Raw genomic sequence first — 23,744 nt, forward strand, 5'->3', positions numbered from 1 at the left:
ATGCTCTCTACTTTGAGTCAAAACATCTCCTTCTCTGAAGCCTCAACCCATCAATCCCTTGTATTCATTAGTCTTTTCCCACATCTACATGAAAGACCTTCAGATATTTGAAGTCTGCTCCCATGGTTCCCAGATCTTTTTCTGATGAAGCATAATAGTTCATTCAATTGTTCCTTATCCTTTCAACATGTCTTGGGATGCCTTTACCATCCTTTTTACATGCCTTTGTTTTCAAGAGTGGGTGGAGAGAGGGGCTAAATTCAAATGTTAATAAGGAGGATGTGGGTAAAATACATGTATGAGTCTGGCCCTGCTTGTGGTAATGAAGGAGTGATTGGGCTGGTGGTAAGAGGCCCATCTTACCAAAATGCCTTCAAATGAGAACACAGACTTCATGAAAGACAAATATAATATGTATTGGGGCTAGATTCACCCACTGAACTAGATATTTCCTGAATCACAACGACCAGAACTGATCTCAAAAGTCTGGGTGTCGTTTGGCCAGCTCAAAAAAAAAGAATGATGTTAATATCCCACTGGAGTAACTATACTTCTGTTAATGCTGCAAACATTACATTAACCTTTTAGGATGTGACATTCTGCTGACTCACAACAGGCTCTCTGTGAACTAAAGCCTGGAATTATTTTATAGGGCTGCTATTGTTTTTCTTAAATGCAGTTTTAAGACTCTATGTTTATTCCTTCTAAATTTTACCTTTTCAGATTCAGCCCATCTTTCCAATCTGTCCAGATTCTTCTGAGTATAGACTTTGCCATTTTTGCCATCCCATGCAAATATTCCCCTTGCTAGTTTCATGTAACCTATAATTATGATAAGCATTTTTATTGATATAATTCACATACCATAAAATCCACCCTTTTATATTGTACAATCAGTGATTTTTAATATTTGCAAAGTTATACAACCATCACTACTACCTAATTCCAGAAAATTTTCATCAGCCTAAAAAGAAACTCTATTCCCATTAGCAGTCCCCATCCCTCCTCCCTCCGGCAATCATGAATTTCTGTCTCTATGTAGTTGCCTGTTATGGACATCTCATAGAAATGGATTCATATAATATATGGTCTTTTGTGTGTGGCTTCCTTCACTTAGAATCATGTTTTTTAAGATGCATTCATGTTGTAGCATTTATCAGTACTTTATTTCTACGGCCAAATACTAGTATATTGTATGGATTCAGCACACTTTGTCTATTCATTCTTCAGTTAACATACACTTGGATTGTTTCCAATTTTGAATGTTATAAATAATGCTGCTATGAATATTCATGTGGAAGGTTTTTTTTTGTGGACAGATGTTTTCAATTCTCTTGAGTATATACCTAAAAGTGGAATGGCTGGGTCATATGGTAACTCTATGTTTAGCTCTTTTGAAGAAATGCCAAATCATTTTCCACATCAGCTGAACAATTTTACATTCCCACCAGCAGTGTATGAGGGTTCTGACTTCTCCACATCCTTGTCAACACTTATTATTGTTTGCTTTTGATTATATCTATCCTAGTGGCTATGAAGTGGTATTTCACTGTGGTTTTTATTTGTAGCTCCCTAAAGACTAATGCTATTGAGCATTAGCCCATTTCATGGGCTTTCTGACCATGTGGATATCTTTGGAGAATGTCTATTCAAATCTTAGCCCAATTTTTAGTTGGATCATTAGTCTTTTTATTATTGAGTTGTAGGAGTTCTTTATATATTTTAGATACATGATTTTTTAAAGTATTTTGGATATTTTATCAGATAGATGATTTGCAAATATTTACTCTTACTCTGTGGGTTGTATTTTCAATTTCCTGATGTCGTTCTTTGAAACACAAAAGTTTCAAATTTTGATGAAGCCCAATTTATCTAATTTTTTCCTTTGTTGCTTGTGCTTTCAGTGCCACAGTTAAGATGCATTGCCTAATCTAAGATCACAAAGACTTATACTTATGTTTTCTTCTAAGGCTTTTACAGTCTTAGCTCTTACATTTATATATTAAATCCACTTTGAGTTATTTTTTGCATATGGTGTGAGGTAAGGGTTCAACATCATTCTTTTGCATGGATACACAGTTGTGTAGTTGTACCGGCACCACTTTCCTCATTGAATTGTCTTGGCACCCTTGTCAAAAATGAATTGCCTACAAATATACGGGTTTATTTCTGTACTCTCAATTCCATTCCATTTTTATATGTCTAGCCTTATGCCAGTAGTGCACTGTCTTTATTACTGTGGCTTTGTAGGACAAACATGTTTTTGAATGTTACAGAAATCAATTATAGAAATGTTGAACAAGACGGGTCTAAGGAAAGAGCCCTGCGGCACTAGAATATAAGTTCCATGAAGGCAGGAGCTTTGTCTCCTTTGGTCACTAGTACATTCTCAGTACCTAGAAAAGGGTCTGACACATGGTAAAGCTCTGACTAAATATCTGTTGACACTGAATGACTGAATAAAAAATATAATTAGAATCCACTATCAAATTACAACCACATATGAATCTACTTACTTGGAGCAGCATTCTGCCTTCTCCTTCCATCAAGTCTGGAAAGCTCATGCGGAAGACCTTGCCAAATATTTTGCTGAAGTCTAAAGGGCACTTATTTTAACACTCAGTGTCAGAATACCGTATATGACATCCATCAACTTAAAGTTACCAGAAGAACAGTAACTTAGACCATTCCTGGCACAGGCAGGACACCACCTGATGACTTAAGGAAATCCTCTTACCTATTCCTTTAAAACAGTTATTACCAACTTAGAAGAATTGCAAAATCCTATAGCAACCACATTCATATCATTTAATAATCCCTGTCTGGTAAGTTAATACTCTGAGATGTCCCATTTGCCCTTTTCGTAAGAGGAAGCCCAGGAAGCAGCAATGAAAAACAAGCAAAAAAAGACCGTGCACACACCCGCAACACTGGCTCTGCCAGAGCTCTCCCTGCTTCTGAATGGGACCTAGATGATTGAAAGATGACAGCGTGGGGAGATTTCACCAAAAAATGAAAGAAACATCAACAAAGAAAAGGAGAGATTTCAACTTTTCCCATAGATTAACGACTAACAGTTTTATTTTTTAAAGTTCAATTTTTTTCTTAATTGTATGTGAAAGCTGACTTTTCAGCTGTGTGTTTGTATATAGGACTGTTAGGTCTCTGAATTTCATTGAAGGTTTATATTCTGGGGTTTATGTTTTGGGTACAGATCTGCATACAAATACTGATACTGACATCAGCTCCCAAGAGAGCCTGCCTTGTAGAAATATCCTTGCCTGAAATCTCACGAACTTTCAGGCTCCAGCCTTATGTACTAATGCTGCCTCCTTGCTGAAAAAAATCATCACAATTTTCAGTTGAGATCACTACACAAATTACCTCACTTAATCTTCTCAGTTGAAATAGATATTGTTCTCTGCTATACAGATGAGAACAGCAAGGCTGAGAGAAGTTAAGAAAATTTCAATTCATAATCAGAGGAGCCAAGACTCAAACCCAGGTCAGTCTGACACCGAACTGCATGTCCTTAGTCACTGTATATCCTGCCTCCCAAATGAATATAATGCACTAAAAATACACACAGGTGGTTTTAAATGAAGACAGGCTGCCTGAGCACATGATTGTCTTCTGAGTAAAATCCAACTGCCCTTCTTCCTCTAGATCCTTGCCCTGGACTTTGCCAATTCAAATGCCCATAATCTCAAGCCCACTGCCTTCTCTTTTTATTTTATTTTTTTTTAATTTTTTTTTTTTTTTTTTTTTTGCAGTACGCGGGCCTCTCGCTGTTGTGGCCTCTCCCGTTGCGGAGCAACAGGCTCCAGACGCGCAGGCTCAGCAGCCATGGCTCACGGGCCCAGCCGCTCCGTGGCATGTGGGAGCTTCCCGGACCGGGGCACGAACCCGTGTCCCCTGCATCGGCAAGCGGACTCTCAACCACTGCACCACCAGGGAAGCCCCTGAGTTGATTTTTAACATAAGGGTCCAACTTCATTCTTCTGTACATGGATATCCAGGTTTCCCAGCACCATTTATTAAAGAAATTATTCTTTCCCTATTGTGTAGTCTTGGCAATCTTGTTAAAGATAATTTGACAGTGTGTGCTTGGATCTAGTTCTAGACTCTCTATTCTGTTCCATTGGTCTATATGTCTGCCATTGTGCCAATATCATACTGTTTTGATTAGCACAGCTTCATATTGTGTCGAAGTCTAAGTGGAAACACATCCCTGTGCATGGATTGAAAGACTCAATATTGTTAAAATGTCCATACTATCTAAAGTGATCTACAGATTCAATCCAATGCCTATTAAAAATTCCAATGGCATATTTTGCAGAAATAGGAAAAAAATCCTAAAATTCATGTGGAATCACAAGGATCCTGATAGCCAAAATGATCTTGTGAAATAAGAACAAAGATCAATAAGTGGTTTTCCTCTTGCTGCTTCTTGCAGATCAACCCACTAACAAGACCACAGCAGTAATTTTTGCACGTCTATGACACACTCTCTCTTTGAACACTAGCTTTGAGAGGAAACTTGGATGTCATTCAGATGCACGAATCCCAGATACCCAAAGCCTGCTTAAGCACCTCAAGTCCAATATAGCTAACTTCTAAAAGTAAACCCAGTTCAGAGCAACTCATGCAGAGATCTTAACAGTTTCCTCATTCGTCCCCAGTCTTGACAAAACTCCTATAATTTTTGCTCATCAGTATCAGTTCTCCAATCATCACCACCACTGCGAAAATGCCGTGATACTTTCAAAGAAAAGTCCCATAACTAATTTTTTTTCTCCCAACTGCCAAACACCTCCACCTTATTTCATACAGAAATGTCTCCACATAGGTTCACCCGTAACAACTGCAGCTCCCATGAACACAGTCTTTGGGGTTAGAACATGGTTTAAATCCTAATCTCATCATCTATCAGCTGTGTGTCTCTACACAACTCATTTAATAAACCTAAGCCTCAATTTCCTCACCTAAAACTGGCTATAGTAATGATACCTCTATCAAAGATTTGTCATAAAGATGAAATAATACAGCGCCTGGCACTTAGCAAAGCCTGCATGATAATCATTATTATTATTAATATTATTTTGGTTTCATTTTCCTTTATTTTTTTTAAAAAGCCCCTAAATTCTGTGGCCTCCAGGAAGCATCAGAGAAACGAAGTGCCATTTCTGTACACTCTGTAAGGCAAAACCTAGATGCACACGCCGCGGGGAACGGCCCCAGTTGCTCTGACCGCGCAGCACTCTGGCCTCCGGGAGACCACGCTGACTGCTCGAACCTGGCCCACTGTGGGTCTGGGACTGGCTTTAAGACGCTTATCTCCCACGGCTCGGCCGGCAGCGCCGAGCCAACACAAGAAAACCAGGCACACCTGGCACCACCCAAGGGGCCCAGTGGTGGCCGCCCAGAGGTCTGGGGCAGCGGCCCTGGGGCAGCGGCTGGAGTAGGTGCGCAGGAACTCCCCGCCGGCCACACCTGCCGGCCCAGGCTTCGGAGCAGCATTTCGGCTGGGGGCCGCCCTCACCCAGCCTTCCCCTTTGGCCTGGGGAGGCCCAGGGCGGGCTCACCTCTGGCAGCAACGTCCCACAGCGACCCCAGTAGAAAACGGCCTCCGGACAAAGGGAGAAAAGCTGCACTTTATGGCACTAACGGGGCCGGCGGCTGCACTACTTACTCAGTAGACACTGGCGGAGACGCAAGGCAGAGCGGCCGCTGTAGTTTTCTTTTCTCCTTGTTTTAAATAGCTAATGCTCTTGGAAGGGCGGACCAGACACAGGTGTAAGGAATCTCGTCCAAAGTCTCATGTAAAGTAAGTGATCCCACGTGGGGAGGGCAGCTCTGCCGGCCTGGCCGTCTGCGTCCGGCTGCGGCCACATGGCCATGGCCAAGCTGGCCCCGAGGGGCTGCAGCGGGAGGATTCAGGGACCACCACTCCAGGGTCACTTGCGTGGCTCCAGTGATTTTCTCTTTCTCCTCTGAAGGAAACAGCAGCACTTGGTGTCGTCAGCCACCTCCACGTCTGCAGGGACTGTGATGGGGACACTGAAGTGACCAGCGGTGGTGTCGTCGGCATTCAGCTCCCCGTGGATGGAGTTCAGTGCCTGGTTTTTGCTGTGTAGCAAGGCTTTGTCCTGAGCCTGAGGCTGCGAGGGCAGGTTGGTGTGGACCGTGCCATAGGTGTGGGCCGGGGCTTCCCGGCCCAGTCGGACTGGTAACCAAACACAAAGCGGCTGCGGTCAGAGGTAGTGAAGAACTTGTGCAGGTAGTCAGAGTTCAGCTTCTCGAAGAAGTCCAGGCGCCGCCCGTAGCACAGGTACGTGGCCATCTCCGGGAACCTCTCGGGGAGGCTCTCGGTGGGCGTGGCCCGCTTGGTGTCCCGGATCTTCAGCTGGCGCTCCTTGAGCGTGTGGGCCTTGAGCCTCTGCCCGCGCAGGCTGTCGCACAGGAAGCACGTAGCCCAGCGCCTCCAGGCCCTCACAACGGCTCTGGTCCTTGCCCAGATGAGTGTTGAGGCTTATGTAGCACGTCGTGCTCGCAGTACGGGATGTGCTTCTTGGTCTCGGGGTTGATGGACTCCTTGGCTAGGCCGGAGTCAGTCGATGATTGTGGATGGCGTGCCCGGCAGCCCAGCCGGGAAGTTCTCGGGCTTCACGTCCCGGTAGGTGAGGCCCTTGGTGTGCATGTACTTCATGCGCCTGACCAGCTGGATTGCGATCCTGAGCACCATTTTGAGCGTCAACTTCTGGTTGCACGGGTGGAACAGGTCCTCCAGGCCAGACCCGAGCAGCTCCAGCTCCGTGGCGTTGTAGTACTTCCCTCACAGGCCGAAGTAGTAGACCTGGCGCATGCCCTCTGCGGCGCTGAGCTGAGCTTAGAAGCTGTACTCCAGGTGCAGCTGCGGCGCCTGGGACTTGATGGGCTCCAACTTGATATAGTTAAGTATTCATTTGTATAGCGATTCTTTTCTAGCCAGAGCTCCCCAAAGTTGCTAACTGGCTGTCTACTCTCCCCAAATCTCTTAAATGACCCTGTCTGTGATTTAGGTTCCAAGAGGTCATGAAATGAACCGAGATCACCTATTAATGTTAAATGAGCCTGTAAGTGAATGTCGGGCAGCAAATCAAAACCACTGTTAGCAGCTACTCTGAGGAAGTTCCTCTCTTAAAGGACCAGCCGCCCTTTCATAAAAGACCACTTTTTTCTATGAATAATATATATAAGAGTAGGGAAGAAAACGTTTCCATTAAGCAATATCAATTCTCAACACACTGGATATAATCTCTTATGCCTCCATAGTTAAAAATTAAACACAAAGTATTATGTTAAAAAACTCCAAAGCTGATTTTTATGTACTCTTTTTCTCCAAAAACATCATTCTTACCAGCCTTTCAATATAATTATATTCCAGGGCAAAACATGCAGGTAGAAAAGAATAAATCAATATATAATCTTCCTTTAAAGTCCTAGCTTAGATTTTATGATGTGTACAGGATGTTCAAAAAAAAAAATCAGATCTGAAATTTTCCACAATGAACATATATAGTATATTCCATTATTTTGTTATTTTAAAAGGGAAAATCATGCAAAATATCAGATCTCTTGTATTTTTAGACACAAGAGACTTTCATTGACTGTGCAGGCTTTCATTGACTGTGTGAGTTTCTGTTAACCTATTTCTAGATCTTAAGTCCCTGACAAATAGCTGGTGCTTAATGTATATTTTTCTAAATAAATAAATACTAATATTAAATAAAAACTAAGAAGATATTTGAGGTTGGGACAGTTCAATGTTTTCCCAATATTATTGCCCAGTGGATTTCCCCCTCCTCTGCTCCACTTCCCTCTTTACTAAATAAAAAAAGAGCAATTTCAAGGAAACTATAACTGGGAAGTAGAAGGATTCTTACTGTTGTCCTTAATTCACTTAGGACAAGCATTCTCATCTTATTTATTTAAGAAAGTCCATGTGAAAGTCATTGAACTCAGAAAAGCATGGGCATCTATCTTCTTAAGCTATGAAAGTAAAAATAATGATAATATATTTAATTACAAGAAAAAATTTGGTTGTATGCATTTCGATCAACTTACCCAAATTGATTAAAATTCGAATCACAGGATTTCTAAAGCTGGAAAGATTCTTACATGTCTTGGAATCTAACCCTTCCTTTTTAAAATTGTGGAAGCTGAGGTAGAAGAAGTTAAGTGATTGTCCCAAAGATACAGAACTAGTAAATGGCAGACAGACTTGTTCCCAGGTACCTAATTCCAATTTCAACACATGTTCCATTTCACTTCACTGTACTATAAACCCCTTAGTGTTTTACAGACTGATAATAAAAATTAGTTAATAAAGATGATGGTGATAATGAAATTTCACTGTGCTGGAAACAGGAAAATGAGGTCAGTTAGCTGGCATTTGGTGATGCTTTTGTTAAGGCAGACCATCTATTATTTTCCATCTCCCTCTGCATTTAAAACAAATCTATGTACTTTGCTTTAAAAAAGCCTTAGGCAACTAAGTATTATTCATTAAAACATTTAAGACAACTGACAGCTCCTAGTAATACACTTCCAGAACAGAACAAGCAGGATAAAGATAACTTAGCAACTGCATACACATAGAATTTTTCTACTGATACCCTAATCCCCTGCTGGCCAATTTTTTTAAAGCGGGCTTTTATTGTACCATAAAAATGAACAAGCTGAAGCTTTCACATCCGGAGAAAGGTTGGTACCTGCATGGAAAATGTTTTGCCTTCAGGAGTCCAGGATGAGAGAAGACCATTATTACTCCTAGGTAAGGACAACTAATATGCGATAGAACTGGGTATTGAAATTCCATTTGTGAGTAGCACATAAAGTACAGCTTTAGCAAGAGGATTCCATTTCTAAGTATAAGATGATTACTGATGCAAGGTTGGTCTTGTTACCACTAATATGACTTTGTCTTTTAAAAACCAAAAACCCATCTTTGAAGAACTATTTGACAGTAGCTATGAAAGCTAGGCACCTGCATCCACTATACACCGGAAATTCCACTCATCGGTATATACCTGACTAAAATGCATTTCTATATGAGTCAAAAGACATACACAAGAATGTTCATAGCAGCCCTGTTCAAAATAGCCCCAAACTGGAAGCTACTCAAATGGCCATCAAAAATAGGATGGATAAACACATTGTGATATAATCACACAATGGAATACCACTTTGCAGTGATAGTGGGTAAACTACAGCTACTGTCAGTAACACGAACAGATTTTTACAAAAACATATTGTAGAGTAAAAGAAGCCACCTACGGGAAAAGTTTGCACTGTATGATTCTGTTATATAAAATTTTAAAGTGATCCTATTAATCTATGGTGTTACAAATCCAGTTAATGCTTCCCCTTGGCGGGGGGGGGGTGGGGGTGGTGGTGACTGAAAGGGGCACAAGGAGGATTTGGGGGAGGGTGCTAACTCTGTTTTCTTTCGTGATCAGGGTCCTGGTTATACAGGGTCGCTATCTTTGTTTAAATGCATTGACCTATACGCTTATGATTTGTAAGTTCATATGAGTGTATGTATATGTCATTTAAAAAGTCTGAAACCCTAAACATTTTCCTATAAAAACATCATAGGGCGAGAGTGACACATTAGTAGAAGCGATGTACCATCAGTAAGATAAAGAATGACTGCACCGGGCTTCCCTGGTGGCGCAGTGGTTGAGAGTCCGCCTGCCGATGCAGGGGACACGGGTTCGTGCCCCAGTCCGGGAAGATCCCACATGCCGCGGAGCGGCTGGGCCCGTGAGCCATGGCCGCTGAGCCTGCGCATCCGCAGTACTTATTATGAGCCAATACAGTGTTAGGCATTTATATAATCTTCACAATAGCTTTCAAAGGCAGATACTATTGGCCTCATTTTACAGAGAAGGAAACAGACTCTGAGAGAGGATGAAGCCTATGCAAGTTATGCTGCTACTAAATAAGGGAAGAGAGATTCAAATTTGGGACCACTGACTCCTCAGGCTGTTTTCATATAGCACAGTTTCTATAGAGGTCAATAGCCCTTTGACAAAATGTCTGCATTCCCTAGAGAAAAGAACCAAAGGGTTCTTTTCAACTCTGCTTTAAGTCTATCCTAACACCAGGGAGTATTCCAAGTGCAAGAAAAAACACAACCACCCTTTTGCCTGAAAAACAATCTTAAATAGCAGGGGTAGTGAAGGTATAAGTTTTTAATAATTTTCATCACTGGGTTAAAACACTTTCTCAATCAAGCCCAATATTCTTTCAGAAATGATGGTATCCAAGGTGTGGGTACCTTCCAAAAGGCAGGCCTCAAAAGTTTAGGTATCCACGTTCAATGTGTCTAACTTCCTTCAGACTCAAGGAAAAAAATCACTCCTAGCACTACAGAACGGGCCAACATCCAAAGAGGAAGAAACCAATGGTGCCACCCCAAAAGACTTCAGAGAAACCGTAAACCAGCTGTATTGCTTTGAGGTATCAACTCCAACTAGGAGCAGGCGTCCCCTGCAAGCTATTCCCTTACCATCACGGCTGATGCTATGACCCAGAATAAACATCTGACTCTCCCTACCTCAGCTTCTCCACACTGCAAAAGGATGATAAGAACTCCTACTTGCCCTCAAAGGTGTTAAAAGAACGAGCTTATATCTGCAGAGAGAAGCACTGTTTGGGTGCTGAGTGACCTCCAATACAGGGAGCCTTGAACAATGCAGATTGGTGTCGGTCTTGCACAGATCACACATGTTCTCACCTCCCAACAGAGAAGGTTTGAGAGTGACCCCCTAGCTCATAATGAGACACAAAAGCAAATGGATGATGCGGAGATATATCTGGGGACTAAATGAAGAAATCAGAAGAAAAATCGGAGTGAAATTGGCCAGGCTAAAAGTGACCTACAGTAGCCCTGCCCTTGCATACAAAATCACAGGATGGACATTTGTCCTCTGCAAGCTCTCTGGCAGGGTTGGCCAGACTGGGCACTGGGAGAGTTGACTGAAACCACACCAGAGACAGCAGCCACAGAGACTCAATTAAAACTGATCTAACGTGAGAACAGAGAAGAGGATACACTGAGCTACAGGGATGGAGCAGCAGGTACTCAATGGGTATGCAAGAGTAGTAAAGCAATAGATAAATCAGACTTAATAGCTGGCTCCTGATCAGGTGACTCTCCTCCAGGGCTTCCACCTGGTGGCAAGCATAGGTGAATACTAAGAACAAGCTCCCAGGCTCTGAGTTAGGTCATTTTACATGTTTATCACACAGTCCTCTCACCAGCCCCTGAAAAGTGGGTATTATCATTTTTCAAGAAATGAGGGTCAAAGTGACAAAGTAACTTGCATTAAGACAGTGCCGCCATCACTAAAATATAGGTCTGGCTGAGACAGGAGCCCTTGCTCATTAAACTGGGTCCTCCATCTCTCATCACAGTTATTCACTGTGTATACTAGCTCTGAGCAGATCCCCAGGCCGACTCAGTAGGAAATCCAAACTATGGTACCTGGCTTTGTAGTTAAAGGGTATGGCCTGTAGTACAGTAACTGATCCAATAAGCATTTGAAGAGGTCCTGCTATGGGGCAGGCTTGTGCTAGATGAGAATAATGCAAAAAAAAGAAGACCCACTCCTTCACCTTGGCAACATCCATTGGCATCCAACAAGCATGGTGCAGCAGCCATTCTGGGCAAGTTCTCCAGCACAGACTTCAGCCACAGTTGGTGAGATGCGTAAGCAATCACAGAGGTTATGGCCCCCTTGAAAGCCATTCTCAAGGAGGCCCTCAGCAAACAGAGGATATTCTTTCGTCTGAGTTTTGACAGTTCTTTATTAATCTCCTGAGTATCACGGCTAAAAACTGCTGCATGTTCTTTTACTTTTAATTACAGTCCTATAGGAGGTTTGATTTTATTTAAAAAAAAAACTAGTAAAATTACTGCAGAAGAAAAAAAGCTCTTAATAATTTATTCATAATGCTATTAAGACAAAGTCATGTTTTATTGGGCTCTGCGTGTTTATGTTGTGTTGCAGAAGTCAATAAGAGGGAGCTTTAGTAATATATAATATCTACGAATATTCTTCATGTATGTTCACCAAACAATGTCTCAGCATCAACAAAGGATTTCAATAATTAAAAGGCATGATTTTCCCCAGTTTAACTATTTCCTACTAAAAGGGTGCCACAGACGCTTATACTGACAGCCTCTCATTCCCAGCAAAAGCAACTGCACTTTATGGGGAGAGAGAGAGAGTGGAATGAATGTTAGTCCAGGAAGGGGCTCTTGTCTCCATGCTGACGCTAACTGCACATGACCTTGAGGTCTAGGTATTCTGTACGATGAAAAGATTTAGATGAGGCAATGCCCACGTCTTCCCCAGCTTTCCCACTGTGAAATAGCACTCCCCTGGGCCTTATCTTTATCCCTTCTTGATCACCACTACCTTTTGTCAGGGGTCATTTTGAAATGAGTTTCTTCTTTCCCAAATGCGCATTGCTCTTCGACTACTTAGCCTGGCTCACAGAGTTAACAGGCAGAATGGAGGCCCACTGGCTATGGAGACAAGCGGTGGTTCCCTCTCCAACTTGCTGTTTGCCCTTGATCAGGAAGTCACTTAGGAATTCCAGGCCCATCATTTCCTCACTGATGGGGGATTATGTGACAATATTTAGCTACCATGAAGGAGTGAGAGAGGATTAAATAATATGCTTGTATGGGACTTACCCAATACTTGATGTTACACTGGATACTTGGTAAATAATTACCTTTTGAGTCTCACAGAACTCATCTGAAATACCTTCCTGATTCAAGGACTAAATAGTTCCATAAGAGGGTTTAGTTCCTTTTCATTCCCTAAAAGAACTATGCCACAAGCTGAGAGCCTTGATATACCACTGCAAGCATGGATTTCCTTTGCCTTAGCTCCCGAGAATCACTAAAGAATCATGATCACTATGTTTTACAGTCTCAAATCATTTTCCCCATATTCCTTAATAGATAGACGCTTATTATGCCGTAAACATAAAGGGAAAATATCCAGTGGGTATTTTGACACTGTTAACACTCCCTCTCGGGGAGACCTTCAAGATGGCAGAGTAAAATGTGGAGATCACCTTCCTCCCCACAAATACATCAGAAATGTATCTACACGTGGAACAACTCCTACAGAACACCTACTGAACACTGGCAGAAGACCTCAGACTTCTCAAAAGGCAAGAAACCCCCCACGTACCTGGGTAGGGCAAAAGAAAAAAGAAAAAACAGAGACAAAAGAATAGGAACAGGACCTGCACCTCTGGGAGGGAGCTGTGAAGGAGGAAAAGCTTCCACACACTAGGAAGCCCCTTCACTGGCAGAGACCAGGGTGGGGGGAAGTTTCAGAGCCCCGGAGGAGAGCGCAGCAACAGGGGTGCCGAGGGCAAAGCGGAGAGATTCCCTTACAGAGGATCAGTGCCAACCAGCACTCAACAGCACGAAAGGCTTGTCTGCTCCCCCGCCGAGGCGGGCGGGGGCTGGGAGCTGAGGCTCCAGCTTCGGAGGTTAGACCCCAGGGACAGGGGTTGGCTGCGTAAACAGAGCCTAAAGTGGGCTAGTGCGCCACAGCTAGCCAGGAAGGAGTGTAGGAAAGACTCTGGACCTGCCTAAGAGGCAAGAGACCATTGTTTTGGGGTGTGCAAGGAGAGGGGATTCAGAGCACCGCCTAAATGAGCTCGAGATGGGCGCTAGTTGCAGCTATCAGGCAGACCGCACAGACGGGCATGAAACGCTAAGGCTGCTGCTGCAGCCACCAAGAAGCCTGTGTGCGAGCACAGGTCACTATCCACACCTTCCCTCCCAGGAGCCTGTGCAGCCCACCACTGCCAGGGTCCCGTGAACCAGGGACAACTTCCCCGGGAGAACACACGGGGCGCCTCAGGCTGGTGCAACGTCACGCCAGCCTCTGCCGCCGCAGGCTCGCCCCACACTCTGTACCCCTCCCTCCCCGCGGCCTGAGAGAGCCAGAGCCCGCAAGTCAGCTGCTCCTTTAACCCCGTCCTCTCTGGGCAGGGAACAGATGCCCTCAGGCAACCTACATGCAGAGGCGGGTCTAAATCCAAAGCTGAACCCCAGGAGCTGTGCGAACAAAGAAGAGAAAGGGAAATCTCTCCGTGCCGCATCAGGAGCAACGGATTAAATCTCCACAATCAACTTGATGTACCCTGCATCTGTAGAATACCTGAATAGACAACAAATCATCCCAAAATTGAGGTGGTGGACGTTGGGAGCAACTGTAAACTTGGGGGTGCTTTCTGCATCGAATTTTTTTTCTTTTATGTTTATCTTAGTTTAGTGTTTAGAGTTTATAATCACTGGTAGATTCGTTTATTGGTTTTCTTGCTCTCTTTTTATATATATATATATAGCTATATATTTTTTTCCTTTTTCTCTTTTTCTAAGTGTGTATGTGTATGCTTTGTTGTGTTATTTTGTCTGTATAGCTTTGCTTTTACCATTTGTCCTAGGGTTCTGTCTGTCCATTTTTTAAATTTTGTTTTTTCTTTGTTTTTTAGTATAGTTTTTAGCGCTTGTTATCATTGCTGGATTTGTTCTTTGGTTTGGTTGCTCTTTCTTTTTTTTAACTACTTTTTAATTTTTTTAATTTTTAATAATTATTAAAAATTTTTTTTATTTTAATAACTTTCTTTTCTTTTATTTTTTTCTCTCTTTCCTTCTTTTTTTCTCCCTTTTATTCTAAGCCATGCGGTTGACAGCGTCTTGGTGATCCGGCCGGGTGTCAGGCCTGTGCCTCTGAGGTGGGAGAGCCAAGTGCAGGACACTGGTACACCAAAGACCTCCCAGCTCCACGTAATATCAGTGAAAGCTCTCCCAGAGATCACCATCTCAACGCTAAGACCCAGCTCCACTCTATGACCAGCAAGCTACAGTGCTGGACACCCTATGCCAAACAGCTAGCAAGACAGGACACAACCCCACCCATTAGCAGAGAGGCTGCCTAAAATCATAATAAGATCACAGACACCCCAAAACACACCACTGGATGTGGTCCTGCCCACCAGAAAGACAAGATCCAGCCTCATCCACCAGAACACAGGCACCAGTCCCCTCCACCAGGAAACCAACACAACCGACTGAACCAACCTTAGCCACTGGGGTCAGACACCATAAACAACGGGAACTACGAACCTACAGCCTGTGAAAAGGAGACCCCTAACACAGTAAGTTAAGAAAAATGAGAAGACAGAGAAACACAGCAGATGAAGGAGCAAGGTAAAAACCCACCAGACCTAACAAATGAAGAGGAAATAGGCAGTCTACCTGACAAAGAATTCAGAGTAATGATAGTAAAGATGATCCAAAATCTTGAAAATAGAATGGAAAAAGTACAAGAAACATTTAACAAGGACCTAGAAGAACTAAAGAGCAAACAAACAATTATGAACAACACAATAAATGAAATTAAAAATTCTCTAAGAAGGAATCAATAGCAGAATAACTGAGGCAGAAGAACGGATAAGTGACCTGGAAGATAAAATAGTGGAAATAATTACCACAGAGCAGAATTTAAAAAAAGAATGAAAAGAACTGAGGACAGTCTTAGAGAACTCTGGGAAAACATTAAACGCACCAACATTTGAATTATAGGAGTCCCAGAAGGAGAAAAGAAAAAGAAAGGGAATGAGAAAATATTTGAAGAGATTGTAGTTGAAAATATCCCTAATATGGGAAAGGAAATAGTCAATCAAATCCAGGACGCACAGAGAGTCCCATACAGAATAAATCCAAGAAGAAAAATGCCAACATACAGGTTAATTAAACTATCAAAACTTAAATACAAAGAAAAAATATTAAAGGCAGCAAGGGAAAAACAACAAATAACATACAAGGGAATCCCCATACGGTTAACAGCTGATCTTTCACCAGAAACTCTGCAAGCCACAAGGGAGTGGCAGGACATATTTAAAGTGATGAAAGGGGAAAACCTAAAACCAAGATGACTCTCCCCAGCAAGGATCTCATTCTGATTTCACGGAGAAATTAAAACCTTTGCAGACAAGCAAAAGTTAAGAGAATTCAGCACCACCAAACCAGCTTTACAACAAATGCTAAAGGAACTTCTCTAGGCAGGAATACAAGAAAAGGAAAAGACCTACAATAACAAACCCAAACAATTAAGAAAATGGTAATAGGAACATACATATTAATAATTACCTTAAATGTAAATGGATTAAATGCTCTAACCAAAAGACATAGACTGGCTGAATGGATACAAAAACAAGACCTCTATATATGCTGTCTACAAGAGACCCACTTCAGACCTAGGGACACATACAGACTGAAAGTGAGGGGATGGATAAAGATATTCCATGCAAATGGAAATCAAAAGAAAGCTGGAGTAGCAAATCTCATATCAGACAAAACAGACTTTAAAACAAAGAGTATTCCAAGAGACAAAGAAGGACACTACATAATGATCAAGGGATCAATCCAAGAAGAATATATAACAACTGTAAATATTTATGCACCCAACATAGGAGCACCTCAATAAATAAGGCAAATGGTAACAGCCATAAAAGGGGAAATCAACAGTAACACAATAATAGTAGGGGACTTTAACACCTCACTTTCACCCATGGACAGATCATCCAAAATGAAAATAAATAAGGAAACACAAGCTTTAAATGACACATTAAACAAGATGGACTTAATTGATAATTATAGGACATTCCATCCAAAAACAACAGAATACACTTTCTTCTCAAGTGCTCATAGAACATTCTCCAGGAGAGATCATAACTTAGGTCACAAATCAAGCCTTGGTAAATTTAAGAAAATTGAAATTGTATCAAGTATCTTTTCTGACCACAACGCTATGAGACTAGATATCAATTACAGGATAAAATCTGTAAAAACTACAAACACATGGAGGCTAAACAATACACTACTAATCAAAGAGGAAATCAAAACACACCAACAAACAAATGACAATGAATACACTAAAACCCAAAACCAATGGGATGCAGCAAAATCAGTTCTAAGAGGTAAGTTTATAGCAATACAATCCTACCTGAGGAAACAAGAAGAATCTGAAATAAACAACATAACCTTACACCTAAAGCAATTAAAGAAGAACAAAAAACCCCCAAAGTTAGCAGAAGGAAAGAAATCATAAGATCAGATCAGAAATAAATGAAAAAAGAAATGATGACAACAGTAGCAAAGATCAATAAAACTAAAAGCTGGTTCTTTGAGAAGATAAAAAAATTGATAAACCATTAGCTAGACTCATCAAGAAAAAATGGGAGAAGACTCAAATCAATAGAATTAGAAATGAAAAAGAAGTCACAACAGACACTGCAGAAATACAAAGGCTCATGAGAGATTACTACAAGCAACTATATGCCAATAAAATGCACAACCTGGAAAAAATGGACAAATTCTTAGAAAAGCACAACCTCCCAAGACTGAACCACGAAGAAATAGAAAATATAAACAGACCAATCACAAGCACTGAAATTGAGACTCTGATTAAAAATCTTCCAACAAACAAAAGTCCAGGACCAGATGGCTTCACAGGCGAATTCTATCAAACATTCAGAGAAGAGCTAACACCTATCCTTCCCAAAATATAGCAGAGGGAGAAACACTCCCAAACTCATTCTATGAGGCCATCATCACCCCAATATCAAAACCAGACAAAGATGTCACAAACAAAGAAAACTACAGGCCGATATCACTGATGAATATAGGTGCAAAAATCCTCAACAAACTACTAGCAAACAGAATCCAACAGCACATTAAAAGGATCATACACCATGATCAAGTGGGGTTTATCCCAGAAATTCAAGGATTCTTCAATATATGCAAATCAATCAATGTGATACACCACATTGACCAACTGAAGGAGAAAAATGATATGATTATCTCAATAGATGCAGAAAAAGCTTTTGACAAAATTCAACACCCATTGATGATAAAAACCCTCCAGAAAGTAGGCATAGAGGGAACTTGACCTCAACATAATAAAGGCCATATATGAAAAAACCCTCAGCCAACATCATTCTCAATGGTGAAAAACTGAAACCATTTCCACTAAGATCAGGAACAAGACAATATTGTCCACTCTTACCACTATTATTCTACATAGTTTTGGAAGTTTTATCCACAGCAGTCAGAGAGAAAAAGAAATAAAAGGAATCCAAATAGGAAAAGAAGAAGTAAAGCTGTTAATGTTTGAAGATGACGTGATACTATACATAGAGAATCCTAAAGATGTTACCAGAAAACTACAAGAGATAATCAATGAATTTGGTAAAGTAGCAGGATACAAAATTAATGCACAGAAATCTCTTGCATTCCTATACACTAATGATGAAAAATCTGAAAGTGATTAAGAAAACACTCCCATTTACCATTGCAACAAAAAGAATAAAATATCTAGGAATAAACGTACCTAAGGAGACAAAAGACCTGTATGCAGAAAATTATAAGACACTGATGAAAGAAATTAAAGATGATAAAAATAGATGGAGAGATATACCATGTTCTTGGATTGGAAGAATCAACATTCTGAAAATGACTCTACCACCCAAAGCAATCTACAGGTTCAATGCAATCCCTATCAAACTACCACTGGCATTTTTCACAGAACTAGAACAAAAAATTTCACAATTTGTATGGAAACACAAAAGACCCCAAATAGCCAAAGCAATCTTGAGAACAAAAAATGGAGCTGGAGGAATCAGTATGAGTTCAGACTGTACTACAAAGCTACAGTAATCAAGACAGTATGGTATTGGCACAAAAACAGAAATATAGATCAATGGAACAGGATAGAAAGCCCAGAGATAAACCCACGCACGTATGGTCACCTTATCTTTGATAAAGGAGGCAAGAATATACAGTGGGGAAAACACAACCTCTTTAATAACTGGTGCTGGGAAAACTGGACAGGGACATGTAAAAGTGTGAAATTAGAACACTCCCTAACACCATACACAAAAATAAACTCAAAATGGATTAAAGACCTAAATGTAAGGCCAGACACTATCGAACTCTTAGAGGAAAATATAGGCAGAACACTCAGTGACATAAATCACAGCAAGATCCTTTTTGTCCCACCTCCTAGAGAAATGGAAATAAAAACAAAAATCAACAAATGGGACCTAATGAAACTTAAAAGTTTTTGCACAGCGAAGGAAACCATAAACAAGACCAAAAGACAATCCTCAGAATGGGAGAAAATATTTGCAAATGAAGCAATGGACAAAGGATTAATCTCCAAAATTTACAAAGAGCTCATGCAGCTCAATAACAAAAAAACAAACAACCCAATCCAAAAATGGGCAGAAGACCTAAATAGACATTTCTCCAAAGAAGACATACAGAGTGCCAACAAACACATGAAAGAATGCTCAACATCATTAATCATTAGAGAAATGCAAATCAAAACTACAATGAGATACCATCTCACACTGGTCAGAATGGCCATCATCAAAAAATCTAGAGCGCTTCCCTGGTGGCGCAGTGGTTGAGAGTCCGCCTGCCAATGCAGGGGACACGGGTTCGTGCCCCGGTCCGGGAAGATCCCATATGCCGCGGAGCAGCTGGGCCTGTGAGCCATGGCCCCTGAGCCTGCGCGTCCGGGGCCTGTGCTCCGCAGTGGGAGAGGCCACAGCAGTGAGAGGCCCGCGTACCGCAAGAAAAAAAAAGAAAAAAATCTAGAGACAATAAATGCTGGAGAGGGTGTGGAGAAAAGGGAACACTCTTGCACTGTTGGCGGGAATGTAAATTGATAAAGCCACTATGGAGAACAGTATGGAGGTTCCTTAAAAAACTACAAATAGAAATACCATATGACCCAGCAATACCACTACTGGGCATATACCCTGAGAAAACCATAATTCAAAAAGAGTCATGTACCAAAATGTTCATTGCAGCTCTATTTACAGTAGCCAGGACATGGAAGCAACCTAAGTGTCCATCAACAGATGAATGGATAAAGAAGATGTGGCACATATATACAATGGATTATTACTCAGCCATAAAAAGAAACGAAATTGAGTTATTTGTGGTGAGGTGGATGGACCTAGAGTCTGTCATACAGAGTGAAGTAAGTCAGAAAGAGAAAAACAAATACCGTTTGCTAACACATATATATGGAATCTAAGAAAAAAAAAAAAGGTCATGAAGAACCTAGGGGTAGACCGGAATAAAGACACAGACCTACTAGAGCATGGACTTAAGGATATGGGGAGGGGGAGGGGTGGGCTGTTCGAGGTGAGAGAGTGGCATGGACATATATACACTACCAAGCGTAAAGTGCATAGCTAGTAGGAAGCAGCCGCGTAGCTCAGGGAGATCAGCTAGGTGGTTTGTGACCGCCTAGAGAGGTGGGACAGGGAGGGTGGGAGGGAGGGAGATGCAGGAGAGAAGAAAAATGGAAACGTGTATATGTATAACTGATTCACTTTGTTATAAAGCAGAAAGTAACACACCATTGTAAAGCAATTATACTCCAATAAAGATGTTAAAAAAAAAAAAATCTAAAAATAGAACTACCATACGACCCAGCAATCCCACTACTGGGCATATACCCTGAGAAAACCATGATTCAAAAAGAGTCATGGGGCTTCCCTGGTGGCGCAGTGGTTGAGAGTCTGCCTGCCGATGCAGGGGACACGAGTTCGTGCCCCAGTCCGGGAAGATCCCACATGCCGCAGAGCAGCTGGGCCCGTGAGCGATGGCCGCTGAGCCTGCACGTCCGGAGCCTGTGCTCTGCAACGGGAGAGGCTGCAACAGTGAGCGGCCCGCGTACCACAAAAAAAAAAAAAAAAAAAAAGAGTCATGTACCACAATGTCATTGCAGCTCTATTTACAGTAGCCAGGACATGGAAGCAACCTAAGTGTCTGTCGGCAGATGAATGGATAAAGAAGATGTGGCACATATATACAATGGAATATTACTCAGCCATTAAAAGAAACGAAATTGAGTTGTTTGTAGTGAGGTGGATGGACCTAGAGTCTGTCATACAGAGTGAAGTAAGTCAGATAGAGAAAAACAAATACTGTATGCTATCACATATATATGGAATCTAAAAAAACAAAAACAAATGGTTCTTAAGAACCTAGGGGCAGCACAGGAATAAAGATGCAGACATAGAGAATGGACTTGAGCACACAGGGAGGGGGAAGGGTTAGCTGGGACAAAGTGAGAGAGTGGCATGGACTTATATATACTACCAAATGTAAAATAGATAGCTAGTGGGAAGCAGCCGCATAGCACAGGGAGATCAGCTCAGTGCTTTGTGATGGATGGGTGGGATAGGGAGGGGGTGGAAGGGAGACGCAAGAGGGAGGAGATATGGGGATATATGTATATGTATAGCTGATTCATTTTGTTATAAAGCAGAAACTAACACACCATTGTAAAGCAATTATACTCCATTAAAGATGTTAAAAAAGAAAAAAAAAGACTCCCTCTCCACCATAACTAACATGGTCATCCCACTATAAACTGGAAGAGACAATGTGGCTTCATGGAAAGAACTCACATTTAAGCAAGAAATCAAACTCAATGAGATGCTAATAATTATTGTTAGCACCGATTGAGAGATTAGTCTATGCCAGCATTGTTCTGAATAATTTTCACTTATCAAGTCCTTTATTCCTGGAGAGAACCCTACAAGATTGTTACTATTTTCATGTCCATTTCACCGTGTAAAAAACATGCAGCACAGGAAGGTTAAACGCTTCAGAATGCCAGATTTCTAGGAATTGGTTCACACCAGATTTAAACCCAAGCAGTTTAGAGTCTGGGCTTTTAATTATGCTACTCTTCAGAGTTGGCAGGATGATCTGAAAGAATGTATGTAGAGAAATGGCCATACTGAAAGCACTCAATGAATAGTAATTTATATTATTTACATTAAAATAGCTATTTTCTTAAATGTTGCTTTTTGCAACTGATTATGACAGAGATTCATCCTTTGTATTCCTCTTTTCCACTTTCACTTCCCATATTTTTAGTTCCACTGGCCTCACTGCTATCTGAGTCCACAGACACAAGGCCCTATGGCATTCATGTCATCCCAGAGTGAACCCCCTCTCTATCCCATCTTGTAACTTCCCTAGGTCTGGCTTTCAGAGTTCCACTTACTGACCTACCAGCTTACTGTTTGAAATAAAATTCAGAGGAACAAGTCCCTCGGCCTTTTCCTATACTTTCCTCACTCTGTGTACAGCTTCAGCCTCTGATAAACTGGTCACTTGTTTTGTAAGATATGTTAAGATACAGCAAAAGTTTAGTCTGTGATACCTTACCCTGTTAAAGGGAAGCTTACCCTAAGATTATAGACTCCTCATTTTCTGCAACTCACTGATGCAGTCACCAAAACATCATCAGCTTTTTTGGCTCAGGTAAGCATCAAGCTGAATGGTGTTCAAATGACAGCAACAGTGAGGCAGATAACAGGTCTTATAAGACACCATTCGCAGAAGATAATCATAGTAATTTGCTGTCATCATTCCCTCGCAAATCCAGGAAAAGGAGCAGCATTAAATCCCATATAGAAGGCAGACGTGTTGAGACTTGGAGAAGTACATGGTCCACATGAATTCTGGGAACTGGTGGCAAAGCCAAGAAATAGTGAAGTAGCAGATGGCAGGCCATCAGTGGAAAGGTGGACCCTTCCACTACCTCACCTAACCAATTTGAGGTAGCTGGTAGTTTATCTGAAGGCCATTTTCAAATCATGCAGTACCTTGCTCCTCAAAATGTGGTCCATGGACCAGCTGCATAGATATCACTAGGGAACGTGTTAGAAATGAAGACTCTCAGGTCCCTCCGTAGACCTCCTGAGTCTGAATCAACATTAGAAGCTGGCTATTCCTGAGTGCATTACATACTAAGAAGTTCTGGTGGGGGCTTATAGCTCAGGTTAAGACTGGCAGGCCTGACCTACCTATAAAAGACTCCATTTTGAAATTTCAATGAATAAGTAAGTACATATGATAATATAAAAGCAAAATTGTGAAAGGGTAAAACGTTTTTAAATTGTGCTCAGAATAAAGTTGCAACACTAAAGAAGAGATGGCAAGAGATCTGCGTGGAAACCCAATAGAAATATTCCATTTGCTGCTCTGATACACCACCCACTTTTCTTCATCTTGCTCTGTGCCCAGGGAGGCTGACCTGTGTGAGAACAGAGGGATGAAGAAGGATGAGATTCCCCAGGGGCCAGCCTTGGGCTGGGCGTGTCCCTCAGTGGAGGTCACAGCTCTGTCCCAACAGCCCTCACCATCTCTGGGTTCTAGTAACTGCCTCCTTCTCTTCCCCTTCAGGCCTAAGGCTGGTCACAACACTTTAATGTTAATAGCCTCTGCATACTGCACTATTCCTTTTTGTACCTTTTAAATAATCTCTTATAAATTCTGTAAGACTCAGTTGGAGTATATAACTTGTTTTCTGCTGGGACCCTGATTGATAGATTTAGACAAAACTGTTGGTTCAAAGAAAGAAAGGAGGGGCTTCCCTGGTGGCGCAGTGGTTGAGAGTCTGCCTGCCGATGCAGGGGACACGGGTTCGTGCCCCCATCTGGGAAGATCCCACCTGCCGTGGAGCAGCTGGGCCCATATGCCATGGCTGCTGAGCCTGCGCGTCCGGAGCCTGTGCTCCGTAACGGGAGAGGCCACAACAGTGAGAGGCCCGCATAGCGCA

General features: G+C 41.8%; 1 protein-coding gene and 1 pseudogene across 2 annotated transcripts in view; both read right to left on the bottom strand.

The window, feature by feature from the left end:
* The window catches only part of ASTN1 (astrotactin 1), a 316,153-nt gene that overhangs the window by 221,650 nt on the left and 70,759 nt on the right, over positions 1-23,744 (bottom strand). The gene's annotated exons all lie outside the window — the stretch shown is intronic.
* Positions 5,958-11,797, bottom strand: LOC136132227 (casein kinase I pseudogene; annotated as a pseudogene).

Source organism: Phocoena phocoena, chromosome 1 (assembly GCF_963924675.1).
Source record: "Phocoena phocoena chromosome 1, mPhoPho1.1, whole genome shotgun sequence".
Classification (NCBI taxonomy): Eukaryota; Metazoa; Chordata; class Mammalia; order Artiodactyla; family Phocoenidae; genus Phocoena; species Phocoena phocoena.